This window comes from Sturnira hondurensis, unplaced genomic scaffold (assembly GCF_014824575.4).
Source record: "Sturnira hondurensis isolate 20B ecotype Veracruz unplaced genomic scaffold, ASM1482457v3 Scaffold0008782, whole genome shotgun sequence".
In the NCBI taxonomy this organism is placed as follows: Eukaryota; Metazoa; Chordata; class Mammalia; order Chiroptera; family Phyllostomidae; genus Sturnira; species Sturnira hondurensis.
The window spans coordinates 4,800,220-4,809,181 of NW_028081413.1; positions in this window are offsets into that span (position 1 = coordinate 4,800,220).

Sequence of the window (8,962 nt, forward strand, 5' to 3'; positions counted from 1 at the left end):
CCCTCGACACTGTCTTAGTTGGTCAATTCGCAGTGGCAATTGACCATATCTCAGCTATTGCTTTCTGGGAATTCTGTTTTTCCTTCTAAAAAAAAGTGGGTTTGGAAATGGAACACATAATTTTACTAAAAAGATTATATTTGAGAAGTTATTATGTTAAATGTGTTCATACTCTCACACCATTTTTGTTAAAACTATTGTTCTCTTAGGAAACTGTGCAAGAGAACTCAGAGGGTGGGGGCAGAAATATAGAAAGACAGAAACAGCCCAGAAACAGAGCAAGGTGCTGTCACCAATACCAAATACCAAAACTCACAGTGTTTTCAGAAACATTTTAAGGTGCCCTTTCCCTCTATTTTGCAGGTGGTTAAAGTCATAATTAGAGCCTAAAAATGTAGCTGGAGATCAAAAGGTAAAAACACCATTAATTATTGAGATGCTTGGATTCTGACAAGAGGATCCTGTGGGTCTAAGACAAGTTAAGAAGCACTTAATACATATGCAGCCTAGCAGATTCTTTTTGCAGATTCTTGATGGAACTAAAGAAATTAAAAGAGATGGGACCTCATTATCTAGGCATGCCAATCTTTTATTTACACAATTATTACTACATAAGATGATAAAGTACTGCCTCATGACCAAACACCTATTTTTTTTAAATGACCACATAAAAAGAGAGGTAGTCATTTGAAGTCAAGTGTGACCTTCACATATTAAGAAACAGAAGTATTTTTGTTCCTCTCAACCTGTATTCCTTTTGGCAATTGTAGACAAACCTGAATTTCTCCTAAGTAGGTCACAAATAAGTAATGATGCTGCTCATTTCTATTTTAACAGCAGCACAGGCACAGACAAGCATGTCTGAAGGGGAGAGGCTTCTGGGTACCAGTTAGAGCAACAGTGAGAATCCAGGCATGATGAGTCTCTGTCTTACTCGTTACCCCCCACATGAAAAGTTCTTTGCTCCCAGCTTTGCCTCAGGCCAAAGCCATGAGGCCATAGCCTAAAGCTCTTGATGAATCCTTGTAGACCTCTTTGGTCAGAGTTTCTCAGGCAAAATCAACACAGAACAAATGCTTTTCACTTGATGTCTGCCTCTTGAAAGCTTAGGGCAAAGATATCTCTTTGCAAAAATAGAGAAAAAATAAATTTAAAATTAGGCTTATATGGCAATTCTTCATTTCTTCCCGTTTGTGTATGCAGCCTACACTAAATATTGTATTACCTAGCAGGAAGTCAAACACAAGTGCCCAATATGTCTTAAATAAAATAAGAGGCATGTTCATTTAGAGATTGTGAGTGATAATTCAACATGAAAATCTGGGGGCAAAGAAATGATCTTGGGAGCCCGTGGGCAATCTTGGAGAGCTGGCACACGGGCAGTCAGCAACCTGGCTCGCCTTCATTACCAATGGGATGTACATTGCCTTTTTTCTCCTGTCTTTATTCATTTTTCAACAGCCTGCCACATGCAATATGCCAAATCTCATATAAAATGAGGCCTATACACGCACACATACACACAGGAAGTGAGGAACCTCCAGCAGATTCCGGCATAGACAGCAGAAACAGCCATCTGCACCCAAGCTCAGGGTTTATTCAATGACACTTGCCCGAGTTATTTGTTTGTGTTTGCAATGTAAAGAGTTCTGTTTCATTGTTGGAACTTTCCATGCTGTCGAATTGTTTTCAAAACTCTTCCCCCAGATGCAGTTGGCATTTACCAACAGGGAGCAAGCAGCAGCAATGGAATGCAAACGTGCGTGTGCATCAAAGGGGCACTCAAATCTTTACCCAGATCACTGTCAGAATCAGACTAAGATTCCTGGTATTTACTGGAGAGGTTTAAAAAAAAGTTTACAGGTTTAATGCCTACAGCAACTGATCATTTTTCAAGGTTTTGAGGATTAAAGTATATGAGATTCTTTCAAGCAAGTTTGAACAGGGTGTTGTGAAGCACCAATGGCAGGTGGCTAGTCTATGAAATGTCATCCAGGTTCAAGCTTCTGAACCTGATGTTATCAACAGACAACTCAGATTTCATGAGTCTGAGGATTCTCACATTGCTATAATCAAGTCATGTAGTGCAGGAAACCACTTTTATTTAAAATAAGCCTTTTTAGTACTGAGTACGCTTTCTATTAAACTATATAATTGTTCTCAGGTAGTAGTGTTTGTGAATGTAGCTATTGTTCCCAAATGACCGTTAGCATTTGTGACAAAAAAAAAAAAAATATATATATATATATATATATATATATAAAATACTCATGGAGATTCTCTGTTGCAAAACCTCTCTTCTTATCTACAGCCACAATTCTGATAGACTTTAGATCAAAATGAAAAGATTTCATGTTCTATCTCAGAATCACGATTATATATATACATATGTATATATCACAATAAGTCTCCCACATGCAAACTTATATTTAATGTACAAAGTACATAAAAATCACAAATTTTGCAACTTTCATGACCAGAGATAAATCTAATATTTGGGGTGCAAGGTTTGTTTGATATACACCTGCTGTAAATGTTTCATACATAAACCCAGATGGATATGTATGTGTATACCTGTGTTTTCACATCTATCTGACTCTGTATCTAACTTGGAGATTTAATCCCTTAGTAGCAGCTGGGCATATTTTGTCCTAGCTCTAGCTTATAGTAATTATGGAATGTATCTTTTTCCCCCAAGATATCTATTTGCTTTTAGATATTTTAAACATCCTTTAATTTGCTTCAGTTACAAATATGTTGCCTCATAAAAGAATCAAGCAGAAGACTACTTATATTTTCTCTAAGAAAATATTAAAAATTTATAAAAGGTCTTCTTCCTTCTTCCCTTGCTCCCTCCCTCCCTCCCTCCCAATGACCCTGCTTCTCTCTCTCTCCTTCCTTCCATGTGTTCATTCTTGACTAGGGTTGGAAAATAAGCTGCCTTCCTACTGTTTCTAAAAGAGAATGAAACGGAAAATTTAGAAGGTATCACATAAAAGTGTGTCAAAGTAAAATACTACGTGAGACACGCAGACATAAAAAGTAACTTTTCTAACTGTGAAGTCAGCTGAATACCACATTTGGTGTGCGTGATCAGGGTCAGCCACTGAGGTTCTCCCTCCTGTGACTGTCCTTTCTGAGACACACTAGAAAAGGGATTCTGGGTCTTTCACCAGGAAATTGCACCCGTAGTGATACACTGTAGGTGATCTTACCTTTTTGTTTCCCCCAAATACTAACCAGAGGACAACTACTTCTGTTGCAAGTACTGCCTGGTTGTTTGCTTGAGGAATTCTGAGAGGGTTGTTTGGGTCCAATATTTGGTTACAGAGCTTAACACTAAGGCTCTTTCTTTTCAGGGCAATGGAAGTCCAGGAGCCTCTATTTGGGGGAAGGAATGGGGAAAGAACAGTCAAGATCAACTCTTAGCTCAGTGTGGTGTTCCTGGATGCCTATATCCTGTTTTCTCTATTTCTTTTCCAGTATGAATCTGAACTGTGGTGGGTTATGCCTTGCCTTGCAGGAGTTTCTTAAGTGAATTTTTGGTGTCCGTTGGTGCCTGGAGCGGTGCAGCCAGAGCTATTCCGGACATGGCTTTGAAGTGCTGGCAAACTGCTGCAAACACTGTTGTAGGGCTTCTATTTAACAGGGAGGATGGGGTGCGCACCACATCTACAAATGCGTTGCTTTTTACCTCTGTTCGCGTTACTGTCTCATGAGTGAAAAAAAATGACCATTGCTAATTTATATGCTCTCTGAAAATACTGCTCTGTTGGTCATAAAATGGAATTTTTTTGTATCATAGCTCTGGTGCCAGGCGGATAACAGATCCAGAGTTTGCATGTATCAATGCAATATTTAAACCAAGAAACACGGTGAATTAATTGTATTTTAGATAAGATTTAAATAAGGGAACAGCAGCTAGGGAAATGGTTATTTGGAATGCACAAAGAGTTTTCTTATTTCACTGGTTTGCTCTTTAATGTCCACTCGTGTATCTGCTTTTTAGTTCCTGACGTTTACTCTGTCACTCAAAAAACAACTATTTGATATCTACTATGGAGTAGGCACTGTGCTAGATGTTTGAGTTATAATCATGATTATCCATTATAAGAGAAAGGTGGAAATACCAGGATGATTACAGGAAAAATTGTTTTTAAAAGGTAAAGCAAAAAGATTAGGAAATTGACCCTTCAGTGTACTAACAAACATTAAGAAACTTGAAATAATTTGACAAACAGAGCATGCTAAGGATTGGCTCCATAAATTTTTCCAAGTGTTCAGAGAGTGTTTACAGAGGGCACTTCATGTTTACAGACAATGGTGTGAGGCCCAGGGAGTCACTTGAGTTCAGAATTGGGTTTCATAACTCCACTTTAAGAAGACAAGCAACCCAATTAAAAAAATGGGCAAAGGATTTGAACAGACACTTCTCCGAGGAGGACATACAGAGGATCCAGAGACACATGAAAAGATGCTTAATATTGCTAGCTATCAGAGAGAGGCAAATTAAAACCACAATGAGATACCACTTTACACCAGTCAGAATGGCTATCATAAACAAAGCAACACACAACAAGTGCAGGAGAGGTTGTGGGGAAAAGAGGACCCTAGTTCACTGTTGTTGGGATTGCAAACTGGTACAACCACTATGGAAAACAGTATGGAATTTTCTAAGAAAACTAAAAATTAGCATGCCTTTTGACCTAGCAATTCCACTGTTAGGAGTATATCCTAAGAACCCTGAAACACCTATCCAAAAGAACCTATGCACCCCAATGTTCATAGCAACACAATTTACAGTAGCCAAGAGTTGGAAGCAACCTAGATGCCCAACGGTAAATGAATGGATCAAAAAGCTATGGTGCATTTACACAATGGAATTCTATGCAGCAGAAAGAAAGAAGGAGCTCCTACCCTTTGCAATATCATGGATGGAACTGGAAAACATTATGCTGAGTGAAATAAGCCAGGTGGTGAAAGACAAATACCATATGATCTCACCTTTAACAGGAATCTAAACAACAAAACAAACAAGCAAGCAAAATATGACCAAAGACTCTGAAATAGAGAACAGGCTGACAGGGACCAGAGGGGAGAGGGGAGAGAATCACAGGGGAAAAGGGGATGGATTCACATGAACAAGTATAAAGGACACATGGACAATAACTAAGGTGGGGGTGGAAATGGGAGGGAGGTGGGGAGCACNCACGCAGACATAAAAAGTAACTTTTCTAACTGTGAAGTCAGCTGAATACCACATTTGGTGTGCGTGATCAGGGTCAGCCACTGAGGTTCTCCCTCCTGTGACTGTCCTTTCTGAGACACACTAGAAAAGGGATTCTGGGTCTTTCACCGGGAAATTGCACCCGTAGTGATACACTGTAGGTGATCTTACCTTTTTGTTTCCCCCAAATACTAACCAGAGGACAACTACTTCTGTTGCAAGTACTGCCTGGTTGTTTGCTTGAGGAATTCTGAGAGGGTTGTTTGGGTCCAATATTTGGTTACAGAGCTTAACACTAAGGCTCTTTCTTTTCAGGGCAATGGAAGTCCAGGAGCCTCTATTTGGGGGGAGGAATGGGGAAAGAACAGTCAAGATCAACTCTTAGCTCAGTGTGGTGTTCCTGGATGCCTATATCCTGTTTTCTCTATTTCTTTTCCAGTACGAATCTGAACTGTGGTGGGTTATGCCTTGCCTTGCAGGAGTTTCTTAAGTGAATTTTTGGTGTCCGTTGGTGCCTGGAGCGGTGCAGCCAGAGCTATTCCGGACATGGCTTTGAAGTGCTGGCAAACTGCTGCAAACACTGTTGTAGGGCTTCTATTTAACAGGGAGGATGGGGTGCGCACCACATCTACAAATGCGTTGCTTTTTACCTCTGTTCGCGTTACTGTCTCATGAGTGAAAAAAAATGACCATTGCTAATTTATATGCTCTCTGAAAATACTGCTCTGTTGGTCATAAAATAGAATTTCTTTGTATCATAGCTCTGGTGCCAGGTGGATAACAGATACAGAGTTTGCATGTATCAATGCAATATTTAAACCAAGAAACACGGTGAATTAATTGTATTTTAGATAAGATTTAAATCAAGGGAACAGCAGCTAGGGAAATGGTTATTTGGAATGCACAAAGAGTTTTTCTTGTTTCACTGGTTTGCTCTTTAATGTCCACTCGTGTATCTGCTTTTTAGTTCCTGACGTTTACTCTGTCACTCAAAAAACAACTATTTGATATCTACTATGGAGTAGGCACTGTGCTAGATGTTTGAGTTATAATCATGATTATCCATTATAAGAGAAAGGTGGAAATACCAGGATGATTACAGGAAAAATTGTTTTTAAAAGGTAAAGCAAAAAGATTAGGAAATTGACCCTTCAGTGTACTAACAAACATTAAGAAACTTGAAATAATTTGACAAACAGAGCATGCTAAGGATTGGCTCCATAAATTTTTCCAAGTGTTCAGAGAGTGTTTACAGAGGGCACTTCATGTTTACAGACAATGGTGTGAGGCCCAGGGAGTCACTTGAGTTCAGAATTGGGTTTCACGACTCCACTTTAAGAAGACAAGCAACCCAATTAAAAAATGGGCAAAGGATTTGAACAGACACTTCTCCAAGGAGGACATACAGAGGATCCAGAGACACATGAGAAGATGTTCAATATTGCTAGCTATCAGAGAGATGCAAATTAAAACCACAATGAGATACCACTTTACACCAGTCAGAATGGCCATCATAAACAAAGCAACAAACAACAAGTGCAGGAGAGGTTGTGGGAAAAAGGGGACTCTAGTTCACTATTGGTGGGATTGCAGACTGGTACAACCACTATGGAAAACAGTATGGAATTTTCTGAGAAAACTAAAAATGAACCTGCCTTTTGACCCAGAAATTCCACTCTTGGGAGTATATCCTAAGAACCCTGAAACACCAATCCAAAAGAACCTATGCACCCCAATGTTCATAGCAGCACAATTTACAATAGCCAAGAGTTGGAAGCAACCTAGATGCCCAACAGTAAATGAATGGATCAAAAAGCTATGGTACATTTACACAATGGAATTCTATGCAGCAGAAAGAAAGAAGGAGCTCCTACCCTTTGCAACATCATGGATGGAACTGGAAAACATTATGCTGAGTGAAATAAGCCAGGTGGTGAAAGACAAATACCATATGATCTCACCTTTAACAGGAATCTAAATAACAAAACAAACAAGCAAGCAAAATATGACCAAACACTCTGAAATACAGAACAGGCTGACAGGGACCAGAGGGGAGAGTGGAGAGAATCACAGGGGAAAAGGGGAACAACTCACCTGAACAAGTATAAAGGACACATGGACAATAACTAAGGTGGGGGTGGAAATGGGAGGGAGGTGGGGAGCACTAAAAGGGGGTGGGCAGGTCTGGGAATATAAGACAGAAAGCTGTTCTTGAACAATAATTAAATAAATAAATTTTTAAAAATTGGGTTTCACATAACAGAATTCTTGACTTTAAAGCCAGCATTGAGTTTCTAACGGAGGATGCGCATTCTCCTTCATACATTGAAGAAGTAAACTTTGGGCTAGCCTTTCCCTCTGATTTTGATGATTTAGGCTTTGTCCACAGAGGGAGACAGAGATTAGACAACATGGCCCCTCTTGGTCCTTTCTAGTTTCTTCGATCCTTTGAAATGCATGTAGGAAAACAGCTTTTCCCCCAAAAGTAACTCTCCATTGCTTGGTTTGCAGTGACCTTTCTTTTTTTTCTAAGATTTTATTTATTTATCTTTAGAGGAGAAGGGAAGGAGAGAGGCAGAGAAATATTAACATATGGTTGTCTCTCATGTATTCCCTGCTGGGAACTGGTCTGCAACCCAGGCCTATGCCCTGACTGGGAATTGAACCTCAGTCCTTTGGTTCACAGGCCTGTGCTCAGTCCACTGCACTACACCAGCCAGGGCTGCAGTAATCTTTCTTTCTGCCTGGTCCAGAGTGAAGTGAGGCTTAGTTGGAAAGGAAGAAGTGGAAGGTGACAGTGAATTTCCTAAAGGGCACACACAACCATCTGCTGCAGGTGAGGGCTTGAATCGTGGCATCACTCTCATTCTGAAGTATTGGGCCACATCACACTCAAAGATTAAGCACTTCATCTCAGGGCTGTTTCTTCTCTGTTGCAGCACTGCTCTCTATAACACTGTAGTTAAGGTTCTGTCACTATTTCCCGTATAAACTCTTATTTCCTGGAATTTATAACAAGACTAAAAATTCCCTCTGGGCTGAAACTTAGAAAGTGCATTCTCATCTTTTTACCTGTTGGCTCCCCCCCCTTCTTTCTTCTCAAAAGGAAGAATAAGCCCAGCTGGGTTTAAAGAAGACCTGATGTGAGGAATATTAGACTGAGAATTTCCCCTGTAGTTTCAACTCAGTTTTCCTTAATGAACTTCCAGCTTACAGAATTTGAGCCTTTAAATCTCAGATTTACCGGTATGCCTTAGAGGGCTATTTAGAAATAAATGAGGTCTTGGAGGTTGTGAATGTCTCATCTTTACCATAATGTTTCACCAAGTACACTCTGAGGAAATGCGGTGGATTAAAAATAACTAAAAGTCCTTTCCTGAAATCAGTGAGTTTTTAAAATTAATTTCTTAGCCATTTCTGAGTGTCCCTACCCCTATGACTTTATGCAACACTTCAAGCATTTATTCTAAAGAGCAGACTTAAGCAGACCTAAAGAGTAACAACAACAACAAAGCAACAAACAGACCTAGAAAGTAACAAAAAATAGCACCAGAGAATTAATTTAGGCCTATTTCTCTCCTTTTGATGGAAGGAGACATTATTTTTGTAGAACACTGCATTTCAAAAGCAAACAGCAAGCTAAGTAGATAGAAATGCTGCCTTAGTCCTATTGATCTTTGGGTCCAGAAAGCAACAGGAACCGATTGAATTCTACTTGATTTAAAGTAAATGATT